At 37.0% G+C, this 25,114-nt stretch overlaps 2 long non-coding RNA genes across 16 annotated transcripts in view; both read left to right on the forward strand.

Annotated features, from left to right (window-relative positions):
• LOC132618078 (uncharacterized) overlaps positions 1-11,975 on the forward strand; it is a 29,338-nt gene extending 17,363 nt beyond the window's left edge. For 6 of the 13 annotated variants that reach the window (XR_009573942.1, XR_009573943.1, XR_009573950.1 and 3 more), the window contains 4 exons: positions 2,672-2,955; positions 4,042-4,091; positions 4,336-4,455; positions 5,404-5,588. This is a non-coding gene — a long non-coding RNA (uncharacterized LOC132618078). Of the gene's footprint in view, positions 1-585; positions 1,039-2,671; positions 2,956-4,041; positions 4,092-4,227; positions 5,341-5,403; positions 5,589-11,452 lie in introns of those variants that run through there. The other 7 variants (XR_009573944.1, XR_009573947.1, XR_009573945.1 and 4 more) reach the window with 7 other exon arrangements.
• A 1,941-nt stretch (positions 11,976-13,916) lies between these two features.
• Positions 13,917-18,292, forward strand: LOC132617771 (uncharacterized). 3 transcript variants are annotated; one of them, XR_009573826.1, is made up of 3 exons: positions 13,917-15,383; positions 17,162-17,313; positions 18,006-18,292. It is a non-coding gene; the product is annotated as an uncharacterized LOC132617771 (long non-coding RNA). The 3 variants fall into 3 exon arrangements; XR_009573827.1 differs by having other exon boundaries at positions 13,917-14,803; XR_009573828.1 differs by lacking the exon at positions 13,917-15,383 and adding an exon at positions 16,439-16,780.
• The last annotated feature ends 6,822 nt before the right edge of the window (positions 18,293-25,114 follow it).

A 25,114-nucleotide genomic window follows, 5' to 3' on the forward strand; every position in this document is an offset into this window, starting at 1 on the left:
TAAATTTCTGGTCTTTGAGATCTTTCTACCACTTTTTGTGTGGATTATCCTTATTTAAGTAGGAAATTAGGTGTAAAGACTTACATATGATTTCAGCATAAACTACTTTAAACACCCCGAAAGAGAAAATAAAGATTCCCGCTTTATGATACAAATCTGAATGGGATTTTCAATCGCATCTAACAATCTCCTTTTCTTTTTAATGAAAAACATTTCTCCTATACTTGGGAATTTTTTCAATTCTTATAATGCAAGTTCATGAATTAGTATTTGCTTCTAGTTTCCAAGATTTCATGACTTTCCAAACATGGATTGGAAGTTAATTCCTTACAAGACGAATCATTTAATATTGATTTGAAATTGGATGAATAGAGGGGAATGGATATAACCCAAGCTAGTTTGGGATTGGGGCATAGTTGATACTATTGGTTTTCCTATATCTACTTACGATTCTTTATTCTGGAATTGGACTATCCTGTTCTTAGTTTAGTCTTTTTTCTGTCACCCGTATAATCACTTTGAGAAATGAGTATGGAACGGCTATATTGTTCTGCAACTTATTCTTAAAACATTTCTGAGTTGTAGATTGAGAAAGATGCTGACTTGCAGAAAGCTGTAATAGATGATTCTGTAAAAAAAAATTGCAAGCTACTTGTCTCAAGGAGATGATATCTAATTAGTGCAAGCAATTCGTACAGTGCTTTGAATCAAGATTCTTCAGCATATACTCAACCTGAACAGAAAGATAGATTAGCGCAAGTTTATTAACCCAAAAGGGGGAAATATGTAGTATGCTTATATTTAGATGAGTGGCTAAGAAAATAACATATTTGGTCACACTCATAAAAATAGAATTTGATGTAAACATAGTGTAGTACAATGTGATTATAGCCTTTTTATCTAGTCTCCCATAATTCAACAGCTTTGTTACAGAGTATGTAAAAAAGAATCATTAAAAGTTAGCAAAGGAGCTCATGTTCTGTCTTTGTTAAAACCATTAAGTATCACATATTGCTTTGCTAAGAAATAGATGCGGGTAGTAAGTTCAAGTCTGATACTTCATCAGATAATTTTCTTAATATCACAACAAATGATGCTTCAATTCTTATTTCTTTGCACGCATAGCCCTCGTTTTGCTACAAGCAAGATACTGTGTTTCCACTTTCATCATAAGGGGAGTGTGTTGGCTGATGTTGGGCATGAGAAGAAGAGAGGAAGTGTGTTGGCTGATGGCACCATGTGACTCGACTTATTCGTTTCAAAGTATAGTAAATTTGGTGTCACTTCGTCCGCAGGTGTCATAAGATGGCATTGCTCTTCCACTCTCTCGGCTAAAATATACGATTTAGGTTTCCCTTGCATCACTTGAACACTTGATCTAATAGGAAATTGTATAAACACGGGTTGGTTATCTCCTGGCTTTGGCATAGACATTTTGCTAGATGTTCACCCCTATTGGCATAGAGTTAGGACTAGGGGAAGACATTGCATGAAAGTGTTATGTGTCATAGAGTAGGACAAGAAATTGTTATCATAAGGACGATAATGATTGCATCACATGAGACTTCTGGTCTTGCAAAATTAGGAGCAAAGGATGGCATTACAGAAGGGATATATGGTAGCATATTTTTGTATTCTGTGTAGTCTGAGAAATTAAAGAATCATGCATTCAAATTACAAATGCCTTAGAAAAATGAAGTTAACTTAAAAAGTTCAGGTAACACCTCATCGTAGGATTCTTGGGCATGCTTGGGGTGATTAAAGGTTGAATATATCGTAGAATACACCCAACCTCTCTGTCAGGAATCCAAGTGGAGAATTGGTAGTTGAAACAAACCTCAGAATTAGCATGAAAATCATTAGCATGTTCCGGATTTGTTTCCGCTATCAATTCTCTGAAGTGACTTGTGGCATAATGGTGGGATGTACTTTACAATGTACTCACCTTTAATCATCTCGATCATGCCAAGAGACCTATGATGAGGTGTTACCTAAACTTTTCTAAGTCAAATTCATTTTTCCGAGGCAATTGGAATTTGAATGCATGATTCATTAAATTCTCAGGCTACAAACACTATAGGGGATGTGCTACCTTATATCCCTTTTGTACTGCCAAAGCTTTTCTCCTAACTCTGTAAGATCAAATATCTCTTCTGTGATGCAACCATTTGGTCCTAATTTTATAGAACTAATCTCTCTTTTGATGCTTTTGTCCTAACTATGAGCTACCTAATGTATCCCCTGTGATGTCTTACTTTAGACCTAACTCTATTCCAATAGTGGTAGACATCCTGAAATCTATCTACTCATGCCAAAGCTAGGAGATATTCAACCGATGTTCACTCAGTTTCCTATTGGATCTAATGTTTAAATGATGCAAGGGCAGCCTGAATCATATTTTTGACTGAAAGAATGCAAGAGTAAGGCCACCTTATCATACCTGCAGATGAAGTGACATCCAATTCACTATTTGTAGAGATGGATAAGGCGAGTCACATGGTGCCATCTGCAACAAGTCTAGACAACATGTGTCAGAACTTCCCTTTTTTAGAAAAGTTATGGTATTTGCATGAGTAGGATCTAATCTTATTCCTTTTATTTACATGAGGTCCCTCTTTAAGAAACTCCCTATATCACAATTAATGATGCTCCAATTCTTTTTTCTTTGCAGGCATCTCTTTGATTTGTAGCTCATTCTACTAGAAACAAGATTTTCATCACAAGGGAAATGTGTTGGCTGATGCTGGGCCTGAGAAGAAGAGAGCAAGTGTGTTGGCTGATGGCACCATGTAACTCGACTTATACATTTCAAAGAATGTTAAATTTGATGTCACTTCTTCTTCAGGTGTCACAAGATGGCATTGCTCTTGCATTCTCTCAGCCAAAAAAAAAATTGATTAAGGTTTCCCTTGCATTACTTGAACACTTGACTTATAGGAAACTGTATAAATACAGGTTGGTTATCTCATGGCTTTGGCATAGACATTTTGCTAGATCTTCACCCTTATTGGCATAGGGTTAGGACAAGAGGAAGACATTGCATGGAATATTTTATGTGTCACAGAGTTAGGACAAGAAAATACTATCATAAGGAAGATATTAGATTTTGTAAAATTAGGACCAAATAATTGCATAATATGAGACCTTTAGTCTTGGAAAATTAGGAGCAAAGGATGGAATTATAGAAGGGATGTAAGGTAGCACATTCTCTTATAGTCTGTGTAGCCTAAGAAATTAAAGAATCATGCATTCAAATTACAATTGCCTTAGAAAAATGAATTTAACAAATAAGTTCAAGTATCACCTCATCATAGGATTCTTGGGCACGCTCTGGGTGATTAAAGGTGAATATATCGTAGAATACATCCCACCGTGCCGGCAGAAACCAATCCCAGAATTAACTTGAAATTCAGTCAGATGTTTGGAATTTGTTCCTGCTATCAATTCTCCGAAGTGGCTTCTGGCGGAAGGGTCGGGTGTATTCTATGATATATTCACTTATCACCCGAGCATTCCAATAGACCTATTATGAGGTGTTACCTAAAAATTTCAAGTCAAATTCATTTTTTCTGATGCAATTATAATCTGAATGCATGATTCATTAATTCTCAGGCTACAAACACTAAAGGGAATGTACTATCTTATATCCCTTTTGTTCTGAGAAGCTTTGCTCATAACTCCGCAAGTTCAAATGTCTCTCCTGTGATTCTTTTGTGATATTAAGCAAACATACATGGAAAGAAGTAGGGATGTAGCACACAACTTTGATCTCTCCAAATATTTGCTGTGATGAGTGCTTCACTCTTCGGATATTTTGTTCAGAAGAGTTGCCAAGAAAATTTCTTGCATTAATCATATAGATGATATCCGAGATGATCTTAAACTTTAGATCGTACAAAGGATGAATTTGAGCCAGCGGCATAGTAGATGCGTACTAATTTATTTAGTCAAGTATTGCTGATTGCATTATCTGTTCTTAAGGTTTCTTATTCCTTTCGTACTGTGCTTCTGATTGGTTTTTTCCTTTTATTGTACCTACAGGAAAAATTGACGCTGTCCAACAAGTATCTAATCAACAATGGAACTTAACTGTAAGTGTCCTGAATTTTTCATATCAGCAGAAAAGTTAAACTTCATCTGCATTGTTCATTATAATATACGGTTCAGTGTTTATCTTTAAGTTCGTTTAGTTCGGTAAGTTCGTTTAGTTCGGTTGTTTGTTCTCAGGGAGTTGGCACAGTTTCCCCTGCCATTGACTATCAATTGTCAAGTCCCAGTTTATTAGTGTCTTATCAAAAGGAACACTTTTCAAATACTGTAGTCTGTCCTCAACAGGATATTTAACCAAAAGTGGAAGCGCAAAAATTGGAGCGCACATTTTCTGCCCCTGCAAGTTTTGGTGAGTTCAACAATGAAATGCTTATGCATGCTGACTTAAGTGAAGAAGATGCCAAAGTAAGTTGAGTACTCATAGCTGACCTCGTGATCGTAGCATTTTGCAGTTGTTTTGGTTACAATATCGAGTGTGAATTAATTTTCAGAATATTTTTGGTCTTTGAGATATCTTTCTGCAATTTTGTGCATGAAGTCATATGTATTCAAGGAATAAATGCAACGTAAAACTCTAATGTAAACGTGAGAGCCTTATGCATAGAATTAGGAAAGAAGTAAACTCTTCAAGGTGAAGATTTACATAAGCTTTTAGCATAAACACCTTAAAACTCTGGTGATACACAGACTAGATGTAAGAGTACCCACTGGCAAGAATAGCAGGTTCACCCTAAAATGCTGGGGGAGTCGAATTACCTAGCTCGTATCCCCATGCCCGAATATGTGTGCCTACTAGGGGAAAACACAAATATTTCCATACAAGGCTGAGTATCATCGACTCACTAACTCGAGATTGGGGCAAGACTTTAAGGAAAACATGATGTGATGGATATGCAATTCAAATCAAGAAAGACATTTCATATATAAGACTTAAAACATTCTTTGGAAACTTATGTGTGGCCTTAGACTTTTTTCATAACATAACATATATCATAAATTTTGATTGGGAGCACCAAATGACACAGAGGTAAATGAAAAACTACCATGTGATCAGCATGGCATCTGATCTTTGTCTGTTCGGCTAAGCTGTCTCACCACAATGTCATATGGGGAAGACGTGAAAATGCTAGCATGAAATCTCAACCAAGGGACTATTTAGTCATTCATATCAATTATTATGATCATAACTCTACATCGACACATGTAGCATGAGGCATTAGACCCCTTTGTCACTCTCTCCATTACTTAAGGATACTTCCAAAATATGGAATTCTACTTTACCATACTAGTATGATCGAGATTTTAGTTCACATCTAACGATCTCTTCTCTTTTCTTCTTCGAGGATTGAGCAGCTTCTTGGCGATACTAGCATCAAAATCCAAGCGAAACAAACAGTTAATCTGCAAATGATAGCTCCTAAAGGAACAGTTCAGCAAATGAAATCTTCCAAAAAAAATAAAACCTGTATGCAGGAGCCCATGAAAAGATTGATGCTCCATCAGACATGCCATACCAAGTAATTCACAATATTTGAACATCTTCAAATCTCAATTTTTTTTCGTCTGCAGTATGAGAATGGAATGTGGATGCGCTTTTTCCCTTTTCTTTTGGCTACTGTTATGGATCTTTATACTAACATTTCTGTTTAATTATGCTGTTGAATAGCGGAACCAGAATTTTTACTAAGGAGTGATTAAAAACACGAAGAAGCCAAGCGGGGATTGAACATCTACTGTATAATTACTTAAATCTCTATCTAATCCTCTATTCCTTTTCATTTCTCTTGCACCTTGAGGGGATTCGTGCGGAGGCGGAGCCAAGAAGGCCCAGGAGGTTCATCCGAACCCCCTTCGGCAGAGAATTACACTATTTATATGCTGTTAAAATTATTTTTTATTCCTTTTCATTTCTCTTGCACCTTGAACGAGGAAGGTGATAGAGACATTGTGTTGGGAGATTTGGAGTACTCTGAGAGGCGTCGCGACTTTGGGTATTGTAGGAGTATAAAGGTGGAGGAGGTTAAGGGTGTTGTTCGCAGGATGCACAGGGGAAGAGCTACCGCTCTTGACGAGATCCCTGGGGAGTTTTGGAAGAGTGCGGGCAGGGCAGGTTTGGAGTGGTTGATTGGATTGTTTTGTCACGCCCCGAACCATGGCCTGGACGTAACACGACACTCGGTGCCTGACTGCATGTGACCGAGCGAACCACATGGCTTGCTGAATCATCATGATACATAACATAAGCGGAATATAACGTGAATGCATGATGAGCCTTTATAAAACATGGTAAGTCATAATACTTAATAAAATACTTGTTTAAACATGAGTGAGCCAAAATGGCTATACGACTCCAAATGTCTGACATGACATAACTGACTTGTCTAGTCTATGAAACCTCTATCATGAGTCTGACTGAAAAACATACTTACTGGGACAAGGCCCCAGCATACCTTTAGATGCATAATTAATCATAAAACAAAAGTTGACTAAACCCCGAGTGAGATGGGGCTCACCAATAAGCTGATACGAATGTTGTCCTACTGAGCAAATGTGTCGTCCTGTATATCAGTACCTGCATCGTGAAATGCAGGCCCCCGAGCAATAAAAGGGGACGTCAGCACATTGAATGTACTGGTATGTAAAGCAACCGAAAGAAACAACATGGGACATGGAATAACATGATAAGAACTGAAACTGAAAACTTGGACATGAACATGAGCATGAGCATGAGTACATATATATATATATATATATATATATATATATATATATATATAACATGAGTAAAACATGATAAGTAGGGAGAGCATTTCATAAACTGACACATGATATCACCACGTGGATACGTGGAGTCTGGTACCTCGCCGGACCAGCAGAGCCCCTATACCTTGCCAGGGTATAAGGTGGTAACGTACCTGATGGATCCATTCAGTGAAAAATTAAGGTATCGTCCTAACTGGGCGGAGCGATCCTTGTCCTGTGGTGGCTACATAGTTTCAGGCTATCTGAACCTTCTCGGTAATTCGTGCAACTCCCAAAACATGAACATAATATAGTTGGCTAAGAAGCCCATGACTTTCGTGAATTAACTTGTTTTTGTCTTGTAATCATAATTTCACGAAATAACTTGTAAACATGGTTTCATGAAATAGCTTGTAAACATGTTCTTGATTTATGAGTAATACAATAGTTCATAATCATATATTTGTAATTGACTTGAAAACATGCTTGTAACTTGCAAAATAAAATCATACAGTTTCATATGAACATAATGAGAACTCATGATGAAGAATTCATGATTCATGGATTAAGCTAGGATTCCTAATATTCGTAATGGAAGATTAAGAATACAATAACGAACATAGATACAAAATTCATGTACATACATACGTAATTACGGGCTACCAATATGTTGGGTTTAATGCCTTAGGATTTGAACTTCATAGATTTTACAAAACGGATCATGGGGAAGAACGTAGAGATTCCCACATGTGGATGGAAGTTCTACATACCTTAACTTCCTACTTTTGAGCGTATCACAATGTCCTTCAATCCCTTCAACTTTAATCTATGGCAATACAGGTCATAGGGACTCTATATTAGCAACAATATCCATGTTTTGTTCATCTAAGCATTTTATCAAACACTTGGTGGGCATGAAGCTCCACAACCTTCATTAATGGTGTTTTCTTCACCCAATCCCCATTATATTACTTCTAGCTGATTCTACAATCTCAATTAGGTGTAATTGACATCATTCTTCATCACCCATATGAATACAACAATCCCAAGTCAACAATCCAAAAACCCTAGCATAGTCCATATAATATCAAACTCATTTACTATTCTCCCAAGAACTTATCAACACTTTAATCATCATGAAACATCATAAAACTTACCTTGGTTATTGTAGGAATAAGCCTTGAGTTGAAATGCTTCACTTGAACAAAACCCTAGTTCCACCTTCCATGGATTTTCTTGACTTGAATGGATTTGATGTGTTTCTCACACTTAGTTTTGTGGATTGATGAAGTGGATCTTTAGTTTCACTTGGATTCTTGCATATGAAGTGTTTGGATGGCTCTAGAGAACCCTTGAGTCGTGTAGGAGAAATGGGAATGAAAAAAAATGAGTTTGGGTCTCTTATTAACATCTTAAAATCTGACCCATCGGGCAATTCTACGCCCATTTTTACGGACCGTCAAACTGTTTGACGAACCGTCAAAATGGTCCGTAAAACTACCCAGCAAAAATTGAGTTTCTGTGACCATTTTACGCTGGCTTGAGTCAATTTGACGGACCGTATAATTGTTTTACGGACCGTCAAAATGAACCGTAAAACTGCCCAGCAAAACATGGTTTTCTGTGACCATTTTACGCTGGCCTAAGTCAATTTGACAGACCGTATAATTGTTTTACGGACCGTCAAAATGAACCGTAAAACTGCCCAGCAAAATATGGTTCTCTGTGACCATTTGACGGACCGTATAATTGTTTTACGGACCGTCAAAATGTTCTACGGACCGTCAAATGGTCCGTCGAAATTCTTCTGCTCGGACAGTCTGTCGTATAATGGGCATAACGCTTTGTACAGATGTCCGTTTGAGGCCCATAATATACCGTTAGAAATATATTTCAAGGGTCTACAACTTTCATCAAGGAATTTTTTCCAAAATCCAAATTAATAGAGGGGTTATGGTAGTTGGAAGTAAGACCTTCCATAAACTCACTTGCAAACATGCCCCGTAGAGTGGCTTCCAACTTTTCTTTGCCCAAAGACATTTCTTATGACTTAATTGGTTTTCAAAACACTTCCTATAACCCTCATATTGGTTCCATTATATTATCATCTTATGAGTCAAACTTTCGTCCGAAGTTACGAGGTGTTACATGTTTAATGTTATTTTTAGGACGGCGAAGATGCCTGAGGAATGGAGGTGGAGTTTGATGGTCCCTTTGTATAAGAACAAAGCTGATATTCAAAGTTGCAATAACTATAGAGGGATCAAGCTGCTAAGCCACACTATGAAGGTGTGGGAAATGGTGGTGGAGATGAGGGTGAGAAGAGGCGTGTCCATTTCAGAGAACTAGTTCGGATTCATGTCGGGGCACTCGACTACAGAAGCCATCCATCTTGTGAGGAGACTGGTGGAGAAGTATAGGGAGAGGAAGAAGGACCTGCACATGGTTTTCATCGACCTAGAAAAGGCTTACGACAAAGTGCCAAGAGAGGTTTTATAGAGATGCTTGGAGATGGGGTTGCACCAGGGATCAGCTCTTAGCCCATTTTTATTTGCTCTAGTGATGGATTGTCTGACGCGGCGAATTCAAGGTGAGGTTCCATGGTGTATGTTATTTGCGGATGACATAGTCTTGATCGACGAGACACGCAGCGGAGTGAACACTAAGCTAGAGGTTTGGAGACAAACTCTGAAATCTAAAAGGTTCAAGTTGAGTAGGACCAAGACAGAGTACATAGCGTGCAAGTTCAGTGACGTGACACATGAGTCCGGCGTGGAAGTGAGGCTTGGTACCCAGGCCATCCCAAAGAAAAGAAATTTCAAATATCTCGGGTCTATTATACAAGAAAATAGGGATATTGACGATGATGTCTCACATCGTATTGGCGCAGGGTGGATGAAATGGAGACTTGCTTCAAGAGTGCTGTGTGATAAGAAGGTGCCACCAAAACTTAAAGGCAGGTTCTACAAAGTGGTTGTGAGACCGACCTTGTTGTACGGGGCAGAGTGTTGGGTAGTCAAGAGCTCTCACGTCCAAAAGATGAAAGTTGCGGAAATGAAGATGTTGCGATGGATGTGTGGGCACACTAGGCGAGATAGTATTAGGAATGAAGATATCCGGGATAAGGTTGGAGTAGCATCAGTGGAGGACAAGATGAGGGAAGTGAGGCTGAGATGGTTTGGGCATGTGAGGAGGAGAGGCACAGATGCCCCAGTGCGGGGGTGTGAGAGGTTAGCTATAGATGGTTTCAGAAGAGGTAGGGGTAGGCCGAAAAAGTATTTGGGAGAGGTGCTGAGACAGGACATGACACAGGTTCAGCTTACCGAGGACATGACCTTAGATAGGAGGTTTTGGAGGACTCAGATTAGGGTAGAAGGCTAGTAGGTAGTCGTTGTTTCGATCCATAGTCTATTGTCCTTTGTTTCTTGCTACTATATGTGGTTTCTTGTACTTCGATTATCTTATTTATCTGTGGTAGCTACTGCTCCCTTTTTTCAGACTGCTCTATTTTGACTTATTCGCTTTCTTTAGTTTCATTTGCATTTTGCTTTGAACTGCTTGTGCTTATCTAACCTTCCTCTTTGTGATTTCTCTTAAGCCGAGGGTCTTTCGGAAACAGCCTCCCTATCTTCCGAGATAGGGGTATGGTCTGCGTACACTTTACCCTCCCAGACCCCACATTGTGGGATTTCACTGGGTATGTTATTGTTGTATATATAGTAGATGTTGAACCCCCTATGAGGCTTCGTCGTGTATTTACTTCTTTTAGTGAACTTTTTTTATATACATATGGACAAGAGAGACATTTGTGGAATTTCACTGGGTATGTTGTTGTTGTTATTATATACATATGGACAAGATAATATGTTGCTATGATTGTGGGATTACAAAAAAAAAATAAAAAAAAATGAAATATTAATTATCTAAAGCATGATTAGAGCTTTTATTTAGTCAATTAAATAACCATTAATGAGGTCATGTATATTTGAGAAAAATGAAGATAAAAGAAATGACAAGTCGGATCCAACTAAAACCCATACCGTTCTGTCTTAAAAGGAAACAATTCATTCTTCAATCAATCTGAATCGAAAAGTGACTAGTAAATAGCTATATCTATATAAATATATAAAGCAGGGACATAGCTCAGGTAGCAAGATGACTATTTATCTTTTTTTCAGTTTTTTGTCATTTTATATTACAAAATTTCAATTGTTTAATTAACTAAAAGCCAGAAAGAAATCCCTTCGGCCTTTAGTTAAAGAAACCAAAAGCCACTAATGTTTTCGGTTCAACACAACCCAAAAGACGCTTCCTTTGTTCATACCCCATTTCTTCCTATTCTTTCTCACTGTTTCTTCTCTCATTATTTTCGATTCATCAAACCAATCTTTATGAATCTTTTACTCAGTCGTTTCCCAGCAAAAGCGGAAACTTTCCACTGTTTCAAACAACACCCACCAACAACGGCAAATTTAATTTCTTGGAAAATTGATGCTCAATCACATCAACTTCCACAAAAACATAAATTAACCAATAGAGGAGAAGAAATCTGCCCTGATAAGTGGTGATTGTACCACTTATTTTAGTCTTTTTTCTTTGGGTTTTGCGTTCTTAATCTATAATATGAGGCTATTTTTTGTGTGTATTGCTATTATTTCAGGTGCATTGAGTCATGAAGAGAATTGGGATCAAACCAAGTGAAAACGAGCCAAAAAGGAGCTAAAATGAAGAAAAGAAAACTCTGCCAGATATACCCTTCGCGAACGCGCAGGTTGACTGCGTTCACGTTGGTCAACCGGTCAAGTGACCACGTGAAGGTCTAGTGCAAACGCGATGAAGACTTTTTGGGCAGAACTGAGCAGTTTTGTAAATTCACATTTTTGTTATCCCAAACAACATAAAACTCGACAAAACCTCTTGGAAACATATCTTTGGTAGAAAACACAAGTTTTGGAGGCTAGAGTTCCTACACTACCCTTTGGTGTTGAAGATTGGGTTGGGAACTTTCTTAAACTTCTCTCCATTTCTTTGATTCCTAGCTTTGTAATGAATATCTAAGTGTGTAGTATTTATTTTCTTCACTTGAATCTTGTTTATGGAAATATTCTATGATTAAAGTGCTGGATGAAACTCTTGTTTTGCTTATGTATTGAACGATTTTTATTGCTAATGAAGTGAGTTAATGTTGTTTTAATTAATCTTGTTCTTTAATGTTTCTTAAGGATTAGTTAACCCTAAGACCCGCTCATTTACTTCGATTTGAGCTCGGAAGAGGAAAATTGATGTTGAGAAAGATTAATTAACAAGAATTTGGGGCTTTAAACCTCATCTAATAACTTGAGCTAAGAATATGAAGGTTAGTTGAAATTATATTGATTGTGCTTGAGATCACACTCTAAGGCTTGGAAAAGCTTAGAGTGAAATTCATTGATTTGATCGGAAGACTTTCAATAAGATTTTAGAAATCATTATCTAATTATCGTAAACTCGCTCTTAGTTTTATAATCGTGAAATACATTGGATCGTTGCTTGAGCGTAGTTTCCTTTGTTTCCATGCTTGTGGCCATTGGTCATTTTACTTGCTTTCTAGATTAGTTTTATCTTTGTTAGTTGTTAAACAAAAAAAATCAATATTGAAAAAAGTGTTTGGCTTAGGGTAGAAAGTGATAATTCCTTACTTGTTTAAATCGCCTTTATATTGTTTATGTTATACCCCGCACTTTCAGAGCATGATCATGCCACGTACTTCACCGTTATAATGGAGTATCAGAGACGTCCCATGAAGTTTTGAAAAGTACAAGCCATGGGAAGTACGTAACAATGGAGTAAAGGATGAATTGCGATCTCATAAGTCGTAACCAGGAAGGACAACTTTGAAACATGAGAACATGTCTATTATCAAGTATAATAAATGATAAATAGTATATAGGGGGAGTTTTGGAAGATTCCGGGACCAAGCAAATCAAAGAAAATAAGTTTGTCGAAAATTTGAAAAAAGTTGGCAGAATTAAGGACAAAATTTTGGGTCAACTTTGGAGGGGTATATCTCCAGGTATATGAGGAGTTTTAAGGTGTTTTAAAAGCCTAAAATGAAGTTCGTCGAGTCTAGTTTTCAACGCAATAAACTGCTCGTCGATAGGACATCGGGGTAGAGAATTATGGACGTTACAAGTTTGGCTGACAAAGCAGAAATGCATGCTACAGTACTGCTACAGTGCCACCGACTTTACCCACCTATAAAAGGGTCAAGACCCCATTTTTCAGCTCCAAAAACAGATCCTAAAGCCCAACACACATATAGGGGCAAATATGTCATAAAAAGTGAGGGTTTGAAGTGATTTTTGGCTAATCAAGGCTCGGGTAACGCATAGTTACGGTTATAGTATCGTTTTGCTGTGGATTTCGGCTTGGATTCAAGGTGGATATTGGAGATATTATTGTTCTAACAAGGACAAAGTATGAATCTCTCCTTATTGGTATTAATTTCGGCTTCTTTACGGAAATAAAGTTATTAAATAGTAGTATCACAAGTTGGTTAGTTGAGAAATTTGGAAAACATCGTGTGGGATTATTTAGGAAATATATTGATATGGATAATGGTCTTGATGATGTTGGTATTGTTGTTGTTTATTGGTTGTTGATATTATGATTTTGGGCTAGGCATATAAATAAGGGAGATGCTGCCCGAATTTCGGCAGATTCTAAATGGATTTAAATTAAGGATTTAAGACGAGCGTATAACGATGTGCCTAACAATAATATGAATGGTTTACATGTATATTAACGAGCTTGGAAGGATAAACTTTGAGTAGTTAAGGAGACCAAAAGGTATGTTAAGGCTATTCCTCTTTCTTTTAAAGGCATGATTCATTTCCTATGAACGCATACACGCCTTTCATAATACCTTATTTCTGAAAGCACTAGCAGTTCATGATTCTCAAAATCCTTATGATGCTAAAGACGAATGTTCTCTATAAGGACCATGATGAGGATTATAATGATCCCATTTCTGGAGATTCCAAAGTTATGGTTTTAATGTCATTATGAGATTACTGAGCTGGTTTCAAGATTTTGATTATGTTTGTTGATATTGATCTCATCTTATGATTTTTCTCAAAAGGCATGATTCCTATTTTATGATTCCATATATGTTTCCATAACTCTCTTACTTCAGTTAGAAGTTCATGATTCTTAAAAACTTCTTATGATACTTAAGATGAGATGTTTTCTATGATGAACATGATAATGAAGATCTTAATTCTAGAAATTCCAAAGTTTATGATTTTAATGCTATTATGAGATTATTGAGCTTATTTCATGGCTTTCTCGATTTTATTCATTGTTGTTGATCTCACCTTATAATAATTGTTCCTTCAAGGTGGGATAAATGATGATGACTGATCCATAATATAATCGGAGGCTAACGACCTTACGTCACTCCGATATAGTTATGGCTTTTGATTGGGCTCTCATTCATGCTTTATATATATGTATGTATTTTCTCACACCGCGCCGCGCTATAGTCGGCCGGGCATGGCACGTAGATGTGCACACCACTGCAGTGGGCATGTTATGATATTGCCCCAGACGCGGGAGGCCCGGACGCTAGCTAATGATGATAACACCGAGCCTTAATGGCCAGGCATGATACTATATATATGACACCGAGCCTTAATGGCTGGGCATGATACTATATACATGACATCGAGCCTTAATGGCCGACATGGTACTATATATATGTATAAGAATTTTTTTTTAAAGGCTAAGCATGCATGACACCGCCCTATGAGGCATCCAGATGTACAGGTTATCTCTCATATTCCATGTTATCTATATCTATATTATGTTGTTATGCATGCCTTACATACTCAGTACATTATTCGTACTGACGTCCCTTCTTGTGGACGCCGCTCATGCCCGCAGGTAGGCAGGGAGACGGATCAGACCCGTAGGTGTTCTATCAGCAAATTCTCAGTAGCACTCCACCTATTTCAGAGTTGCAGTCTATTTGGTATTGTCCTTATGATCATTTGTGTTCTATGTAGAGGCTCGTAGACGTGTGTGTATAGTTAGATGTTTTATAGCTCCACCGGTTCATATTGTTGTATAATATATTGGTGGCCTTATCGGCCTTATTTTGAGCTCTTGATACTTTACTGTTAGCCTTGCAGGCTTTATGATATACGTTATGTTGTGGCGACCTTGTCGGTCCGCATATGTACATATGTGCTGAATGAGCGGATATTCCTATTTTGGGCCTTTTCTACGTGCAGGTGTTCTTTGAGTTATGGTTTATAATGTTCAAAGTAACGGATAAGTCAGGTGGTTCCCGGCCTACGGGTCGGAGCCCGTCATACTCCTGGTAGGGGTGTGACAGTTTCCTGTGAATTCGACCCGGCTCATAGTTGGGTTTTTTATATTGCGACGATCGTGTACACTTTCCCTTGGAGGGGTAGATTTGGACGTTATCATGCCCATTTGTCGCGTCCTTTCAAACAAAAGCTTTACGAGTTCCAATTCTAATAGCAGTAAAGGTAGAGAATAAATCAATAGAGGAGAAGAAGCTTATCGTCTTTGAGAAAAATCCGAAGGTACAAAACTTCATGTTAATTGGTGTTTTATTTCATGTATTTCTGTATCAAATTTATGCCCTTTTCATATTCCAAAATGGTTTAATTGGTATTATTAGTGTGTTAAAATGTCAAATTCACCTTATAGGTTCCTCTCAAAATGCAGGGCAGTCTCCTAATCTCCTTCTTCTATTTTTTATTTTAACCACTAACCACTCTCTTAGAAAATTTTTGAACCAAATCATAGTGCCAGAAACACCTTATATATGGCACTGCTGCAAGGAACTTCTTCCCTTAGTTGCAACTTTATGGAGTGACATTTTTTCCCTGTTTTTGTTCTCTTTGATTTATTATTATTTAATGCTTGACAAATCAAACTGTTGGGTCACATTCTACTCTCTACAATCTTTGTTTTTCATCTGTCCAATTGAAATTTCATTCATATGTCAACCTGGATTTGACCCGGAAAAAAAAAACATGGCATGCTTATTTTGAAACTCATGAAGTGTTCAAAGAAATGGCCTATAGAGACACGGCTTCAGGAAATGGCTCAAAAATCCACTCAATAGATGCAAGTTCGTTATTATTTTAGACTCTTTAAGTTCAATTACTAAATATTTTTGTTCAATATATATTTTCAAAAAGGTTCAAAACCCTCATTTACCTCCAACTTAATATTTTTGTTTTCATAGCAATTTGACACCCTAATCCAATTGTATAGTTGTGGTAAAACGGAACAAACTATATTGAATAATTGTGATTATTTAATTGTATAATCTACATTTACAAAATTCGAAATAATATCTATAAACATTGACTATAGTTTTGTGATTTCTAGTTTAGCCTATATTACATCTTCAGCTTTTTAGTCATTTGTCATGTTATATTCTTATTTCTTGATGTCCTCTTTCATGTTTTGATTTGCGAACGAGTTGTGCATTTAACATGCCAGCAACATTGTAATAATCAAAGACGACTTTTTACAAGCAACGTTATAATGATTAGAAGATCTATCTTTCAGTTCTCTCATACAATTACTTTTTATCTAAGTGCTTTATTATATATCTATGTTTTGAAATTAAAATCTATATTTATATATCTATGTAAAGCTGATGGTAGCGAAGTTGAAGTGGCAACTCGCTTTTGCCAACATTTACAAGTATCTTTAACCCTGAAATTTTGGCTTTTTTGAACCTCTATTCCTTTTTCTCAACCCACAACATCTCTATTAGTAAGCAAATTACCGTGTACTTTATTACGTGACATTTGCTTTTCCCAATTGCTAGGTTGATACCCATTTGCTTACCCTAACGAAGTCATTGTTTGCTTTTTCTAGACTGGTTCTATTCATGAATAACAAATAAATCAATAGACAAGAAGAATCAAGTCCATAAACAGTTTCAAGCCAGAACCTTCAGGTTCGTAATACTGATGGTAGCCGAGGCAGAGAAGATATCATTCTTCTCCGTTTAATTCGACACTATCTGAACATAAAGTTTTTTTTGATCTTTTTCCTCCATTGTTTGTGTTTTCGCCACTATTATTATTATTGCAAAATCATATTTGAAACTAGCGGTTGTGGGTAGCAATATTATTGGTTTCTCCTAGCATGCTTGTTTAAGCTTGTAATAAGCATTTGTTGCAACTGTTTGATACTCAGCTATTTGAATCATCCAATGATGCTATTCAAGCATCCTAATCCTAATTAAGGCAAATTCCCCATTGTTTGTGTTTTTGTCATATTATTATTATGTCAAAATTATTTTTGGAGCCAACGGTTGACATTTTTGGCTTCTCAGAGTACTATTAGGATGATTCAGGGTGGAGAATCACAAAAGGTGGTGTTCAGATGGAGACAAGCCAACAAAGGGTGGAGAAAAGTATCGAGTAATTATAGTAATGTTGGCAAGTTTAAGGATTAAAGCAAATGGTACAATGAAAACAAGAACTGGTATGATATTCCTCTTTGCAAGTTTCATAGCTTCATAACACTTGTGTGGAAGGGCATGTGGTAGCACATTTTTTGGGCGAGAATATAAGCAAAGGCAAAGCAATATATTGATGAAATATTTAGCTGATTAAGATTTTGGTGTCACACGAAAGCATCTCCTATTCTTAGTAAATTTTCTTTGCAGGCTCCTAAGTTCTTATTGGCTTCAGTTCAAGCCTTATTTGACCGGTGCATACTTATCAAAAATTTTGAACATCGATTAAATTCAATGGTAACACCAGATATGTTATAAATATTTCAGGAACCATGCAATCACTATGTTTCTTTTCCTTTTTGATCCTTCCCTTTATTCCCTGCAGTATCACGTTCTTCGGGCCAGGAGTTGCCAATAGAGAAATGAAAAGTCCATAATCGTGGCAGTCAAACTGAGTTTTATATGTTCTATGTTTAGGGGATAGACATCCGATGCTAGAAAGAAAAGAAAGGGCTAGTTTATCTCGCACCTATTGTTTTGCTCATTTAGCATACACATTACTATGTTTCCTTTGTTTATTGTGTCTAAAGATTAATAGAAGATAGCCATGTTACTCTTTCTTGGCCTGAAATAGTGTTGCTCTTTGTTTGATGTCCATTTGAGTAGGATAGGATTAATGACCAACTGACTTTCATCTTGATTAAATTGGAAACTACAGGTATGTCAGTAAACAGAGATGAATCTGGATGTGCAGTTTTTGCAGGTCAACTATGAGGAATTCAAGTCAGTGTGTTACTTTCTGAATGTACATGTTCTCCCTTTTTCCATTTTTATAAAAGGGCTGAAGGTCGTCTCTGTAGCTTTAGTTGTACCAATGCCACAATTAGGAATCCGCGACTTTTGTAGCACAAAAACAAAGTTGAACTAAACTAACACAAAAAACAAAAAAAACAAAAAAATTAGTAGGTTTCAGCACTAAATTAGTGTGTGAAAGGACCAAACTGCAAAAATGCAACTTGGGCCTTTCACGCACCAATTTCGTGCGTGAAGGAGCTGTTTTTCTTTTTTTTTTTTTTTTTGGTGTTACCTTTCAAATCACGTTTTTTATCATACTTTAGGCAAAAATTAGTCATGTTTCAAAATCCCAAAATATCAATATTTTATATAAAACTTAATATCTTTTTTTGTGTACAATAATGTCGGCTCATTACATCAAGTCCACCTAAACGTTTGGATCGTCGTTTTAAGGGTTCTAAAGTGCCCCGAAGTAAGTTTTGAAACTTGTCATATTTATAGGGTTTTGATTTAAGTGTTTTATTATATTTAAATGTACAAATATAAATATTTGATTTAATAATAATTCATCCAATACGAAAGGTTTATACTAATTAAAAAATAATTCATTCCATTTAATTACAATACTAATTCAAAGCAATACAATAATAAATTACAATAACAATACAATCTTCAAGTTCTAGAGGCTCTATTACTTCGAGACGTGCTTGTACTACCACGGCCTTGTTGCCCACACGAACGCTTGTCATGGCCATATTGCTTACATGTAGAGCACTTGCGAGAGTAAGTTCTTTCACTAACATCCATTTGATTGGGTCTACAACTCCATGAGTTAATGCCCAATTTCCTGATGTAATCCTTGTTAGCAACCATCGAAAACGGCTCGTTTGGCCAATAAGCTTCATTACCAAGTGGGTGAAATTGGCCGGAATATGCTCTAAGGTAACTGTGGACCTTGTATTCCGCCGCCACATAACTTGTTACCGTTTTTCTCATTCTCTCGCAGCACTTGACAGCATGAGAACATGGCATGTGGTACGTTTTTCACTTACCACAGTGCATGTTCTTGTTGCCTCATAAACGGTATGCACGTTTCCACCCTTACCGTCGTAATAACCCGTCCTAACTTCATACACATGTTGAATTGGGTCATACTCGGTCATTTGGTGATGCTCACATTTTTTTCTATAGTGCTCCATATTTTTGAAAGGCTTTGGCATCCATGTCCCGCCGTCGACTAATATCACTCTGGCCTGCCTTGTCCTAACAACAAATCGCTCCACAACCTGCTTGAAAATCATTCTCACCATTGCGGTGACAGGTAGTCCTCGAGCAGATTTCAGCAAGACATTGAAAGACTCTGAGTTTTAAGGGTTCTCACAATTCCCCGAAGCAACCACTCACAGCCTTGATACCGTCGTCTACAAACTAGCCACCATATCTTTGTGTTTGACTGATCAACCTTAAACTCCCTCATGTCCTTAAAATAATAAATTTTGACTGCCCGTTGCAACGCCTTTTTGGATGCGAACAACATTCCCTTTGCAAGGTAGCATCGATCTTTGTTGAGATCCTTTGGTTCAATCCAGGTTTTTAAGCGACTATCATCATCTTCTCTTGTGAAGACAAATGCATCATCAAGACCCTGCAGGCTGTCAAGATAAGGGATATTGTTAGAATGCCACTGAATTGGGCTTTCAGAAGTTGGGTTTTCAGCCATCGGTGGTGGTACGTGGTGGTGCATTGGTTCTTGTTGGTTTTGGCTTTGAGGAATATTGTTGGTCATACAAACTTGAACATCATCACCATCATCGGTTACCTCTGCATTATTAGCTATTTCATCGTCATCACTTGATGATGACTCATAATAATTAGGAAAATCTTCATTATCAAGTGCATTCATCCTCCTACACGAAAAGTAACATATTTTAAATACTAACATCATATATATACAGATAATTTAATATCAAGGTGATGAACTTACTGTTGTTCATAAGCACTGTCATGGTGTGGAGAATGATCAACTCCACCGAACTGAGAGGATTGACCAACATCCATATTTGGTACCACTGGCGAGTTTTGAGAATAGTTCCTATAAAGATTTGAAAACTGGTTATTTACCAATTCATACAACAAACACGTGCTACTACACATAATAATAATAATAATATGAAAAATTCATATTTACCAATTTTCATTGTAAGCTTGATTAAATTGCTGGCTTAGATTTTCCAGCGGCACTTGACCACTCAAAATGTCTCCATAAGAACTAAAGTCCCCATAAGTGTTACCATGAATAGGCTGGACTTGAGGGACTTCTTCTCGAGGTATCTTTTCAACATACATCTCAAGAACATTAATGAATACTAAATCACGATATTCTTCCGGCGATCCCAAATAATCTGTCACGACCCGACTAGGGGTCGTGACGGGTACCCGGGACTAACCACCGAGCACCACTCATTCTAATACTCATCATACTCAAATCATAAGAAAATCATTTTTCATTTGAGAACATAAATACTTTATATGCATAAGTCTTTCGGCTATCAAAATGACAATACATATATGTACAGTAGTAACACCGTGAGACCATATAACCCACACCTGCATGTCTACGAGCCTCTACTAGAGTGATAGACATAGGGACGGGACAGGACCCCGTCGTGCCCAAAATATACATATGTACACAAAGAATAATCAAAGGTACCTCCAGAACAATGGAGTTCTCTCAAATCAGCTACTAGCTCCTACGAGTCTGGATCAAGATCACCTCCCTGTCTACCTGTGGGCATGAACACAGCATCCAAAGAAAATGGACGTCAGTACGAACATTGTACTGAGTATGTAAGACATGAATGAAATGAGCATAATAGAAGAATCACAAGCCGTAGGAGGAAGATATCACCTGCATGAGTTTTATAGGTGAGTACATTTCATACATATATCGTTTATTTATATAGTCATAGTACAAGTATCATCATAGCACATATATCATCGCATCATCATCGTTAGCCCGCATCCGGGTAACCATCATATGCCGCCCACTAGTGGTGATCATGCCCGGCCCTCTAGGCACGGTGTAAACATAGCAGCTCGCCTTAGCTGTGACATGCCCGGCCATTTAGGCGTGGTGGAATCGTATCGTCACATAATCATTCATAAACTTAACATTATTGCATATCTCATAGACATATCATGACTTAGCATCACTATACATTTATCATCAAAATATACAATAGGACTTGGAGGCAACTATGGCTATGTCGGGGTGACATAAGGTCGTGAACCCCGATTATATTATGGAATAATCATCAACACCATATCTTACCTCGGAGGAACTAACAATTTAAGGTGAGTGTACATAAAGAAAAGCATCAATGAAACCATACTTAGAATTATTAGCTTCATGGACCTCTTACTTTACTTTAGGATTCTTTATGTTTAACTCATTGTCATCATTATCTTGCTCGTCGTATCTCTTTTCTTTACCTCATACATATATAGCTCATTACATTCGTCGACTCGTAGTTCCTTTGTTTAGGAAGATTATGGAAGTCTAGGAGATTCGTGTCATAGGAGTCATGCCATAGAAAGAAGGGACCAGCCTTACATACCTCTTTCGTTTAGCAGTTTTATTGCCTGATCGTTCTCCTTTGATGCTCGCGTTTCTGCCTTCAAGAGGATTCACATCAACATTAGTTAATCGATTACAAGAACGTGCTTACTAAAGCTAACGAAAATTAGGCAGCATTTCCTTTGTTTATACAACTTTCCCCATATTCTATATCAACTCCCAAACATCCACAACAACATTCACGATTTCACTTCAATTCCTCCATAATCGTGGTCATAGTTCATTATTGCATTTTCTCACATATAATACTTATCCCATGTTCTAAATGTCATTCATAACATACTTACAATCACAACACATCAATATTCGTAATTCACTCCAAACTACTATTCAACAATGGCACTATTCACACATTCATGACCCAATTTCTATATCTTTCTACAATCCAAGTGTTTTAACTTTCAACCCCTTAACAACATAGAATGATCATAAAACTCACCTTAGATAATGGAAGAATAAGCTTGGAGTGGAAATTCTCTTCTTGCACAAAAAACCCTAGTTCACTTCCCTTGGGATTTCTTGACTTAGATGAACTTTGGTAGGTTTCTCACACTTGATTTTGTGGATTTAATGTAGTTGATCATGGATTTCTCTTGGTTTCTTGTGGATGGAGAGTGGAGAGGATTCTAGAGGTTTCTATGTCCAAAAATGATAAAATAATGAGTTAAGGTCGAAGTTGGTCTATTTATAGTGGTCCAGAAAATTCTGGACCGACACAACATGCTGCAAGCTTTGTTAGACGCAAAGCGTGCTTTGCGAGCCGCATGTTGTGTCGCAGACCTCGCAACCTCACCAAATTTCACTGTCACACTTTACTGCGCAACTGCGTGGCCGCAAAGCGCGCTTTGTTGCTCGCATGTTGCGCGACAAAGTGCGCCATAATGTGACATTTTACCAAACTTCCACCGAAACTTAACTCCGATGATCCGACGAGTCTTAAAACTTCCCGAGGCTTACTAAACATGGTTTTACTCCATTATATACCCAAGATGGACACATCTATTCCCATGACCTCAAAAAATTTGTCTTACTTCCCAAGGCTAGGACAATTAGCATTCGGCGAAACTCAACGTATGAAAATGAGAGGTGTAACATAATCACTCAAAGATTCATCATCGTTGATATTGTGCATGCCATAACGCACTACACCGTTTGATATTGTTTGTGGATATCTGCCAGTTAGTGAGATTCCAAACCCAATGGGTGTAGTTTTCATTCTTTTGTGCATGTAACTGACTAGTGTTTCATAATTTAAAGTTGTTGGAAATTTAACATGGGCTTTTGGTTTGATACTATAACGAATGGATTAATTGTCCTCGACGGTATCTCCATCCCAAAATAGTGAAACCTTAACAGTTGAAGCATTTTGAGACATTTTTTCTATGAAGTTTGATTATTTTTTGAATGACTTGTAAGACTTAGACTTATGAAGTTGATGAGTTTTTCACTCGTCAAGCCTTCAAGTTAAATAGATTCCTGAAATTGTCATGCGTGGTGTGTTGTCAAATCAACACTTACGTTGCGCATTAAAATGGTGCGCAATACAAGTCGTGTTAAAACGGTCAAATAATGCAGCAATGTATTGTCAAATCAAGCCTTTATGTGTCATAGATTCTTGAAATTGTCATGCGTGGTGTGTTGTCAAATCAATACTTATAGTGCGCATTAAAATGGTGTGCAATACAAGTCGTGATAAAATGGTCAAATAATGCAGCAATGTATTGTCAAATCAAGCTTTTATGTGTCATAGATTCTTGAAATTGTCATGCGTGGTGTGTTGTCAAATCAATACTTACAGTGCGCAATAAAATGATGCACAATACAAGTCGTATTAAAACGGTCAAATAATGTAGCAATGTATTGTCAAATCAAGCCTTTATGTGTCATAGATTCTTGAAATTGTCATGCGTGGTGTGTTGTCAAATCAATACTTACAGTGCACATTAAAATGGTGCGCAATACAAGTCGTACTAAAACGGTCAAATAATGCAGCAATGTATTGTCAAATCAAGTCTTTATGTGTCATAGATTCCTGAAATTGTGATATGCGAAGGAGGCCTTTTCACGCACGAAATTAGTGCGTGAAAGAAGAAAACCCTTTCACGCACAGTTTCTATGCGTGAAAGGTTAAGTTTTTCCACCATGCCTGAAGGGTTGGTGCGTGAAAGGCCCAAGTTGCATTTTTGCAGTTTGGTCCTTTCACGCACTAATTTAGTGTGTGAAACCTACTAATGTTTTTTTTTTTTTTTTTGTGCTAGTTTGGTTCTTTTTTTTTTTTTTTTTTTTTTTTTTTTGTGCTACAAAAGTCGCGGATTCTCACAATTAGATTTTTGCTTACCTCTATTTTGCTGTTGTTCTGCTACAACAATGTACTGCATTTTTGTTAATGATGCTATATGTAGCTTTCTTTTAGCTGGTAATTACTGTTCTTCCATGTCATTCTAGGTGTGCATTTAGAACTTTTTAGAATGTGTAATACCAAATATGCATTTTCCCATAACCTTCGTTCAAAATAATTGATTCGGTCTTGATGACTGAATGATTCAAGATGTCTTCGAAAGCTGATCAATGTAATCTTTTGTTGGCTATCTTTTATGAGGTTTGCTATTTTGCCAAAACGTGATTCATGAGGAGTTTGCTTTTCTTGTCGTTTTACGTAATCAATGCATTTTAGTATTGGTTCCATTTGGTAATGATAATCCTCCTATGAAACTGATTCTAACACCAATGACAATATCTTGGATGAAATGAAGAAATTCAAAGATGCAATAAAAAGGTATGGTGTTGATTTATTGCAGTCTTCTGTAACAGGTAAAAGGCTGGAGGAGAAAAAAATTCTGAAACACAAAAAAGAACAGAAAATCAGTAACTGTTGAAATGTATGCCGATAACAACAAAATTATAAAAATAGTTGAATTTGAAGTTTCTTAAAATGTTCTTCAATTGATTGGGTTAAACTGAATCAGTACTTGAATATTCAGAGACAAAGAATAGTTAAGCAATCTATATTTATCGATAGTCTTGGTCATGAGCGAGTTGATGTGAAATTTTTCTTTTCTATTTTAATTCTATACTTTACATGATTTAGTATTTCATTTGTTCAAATGTATATTGTGTTGTTTGTTAACGTGTCCACCTTATTTAAACTCACTATTAAAATATTAGGAAAGGCTCATTTCTAACTTAATGGTGTGATTATTATTGCGTGAAGCGCGAACAAGTAACCTAGTTATTTAATGTTTTATAAATACGGAGTAAAAGAGAATACTACTAAAGTATTAATTGTGTTGGAAAAAAATATTATACTGACCAAAGTGTTGTGTACGTGTCGTGTACTAACAAACGTGTCATACTCCTATAATGCCACCAATATTTCCCCATCTCTTGCCATTTTC

Source organism: Lycium barbarum, chromosome 11 (genome assembly GCF_019175385.1).
Source record: "Lycium barbarum isolate Lr01 chromosome 11, ASM1917538v2, whole genome shotgun sequence".
In the NCBI taxonomy this organism is placed as follows: Eukaryota; Viridiplantae; Streptophyta; class Magnoliopsida; order Solanales; family Solanaceae; genus Lycium; species Lycium barbarum.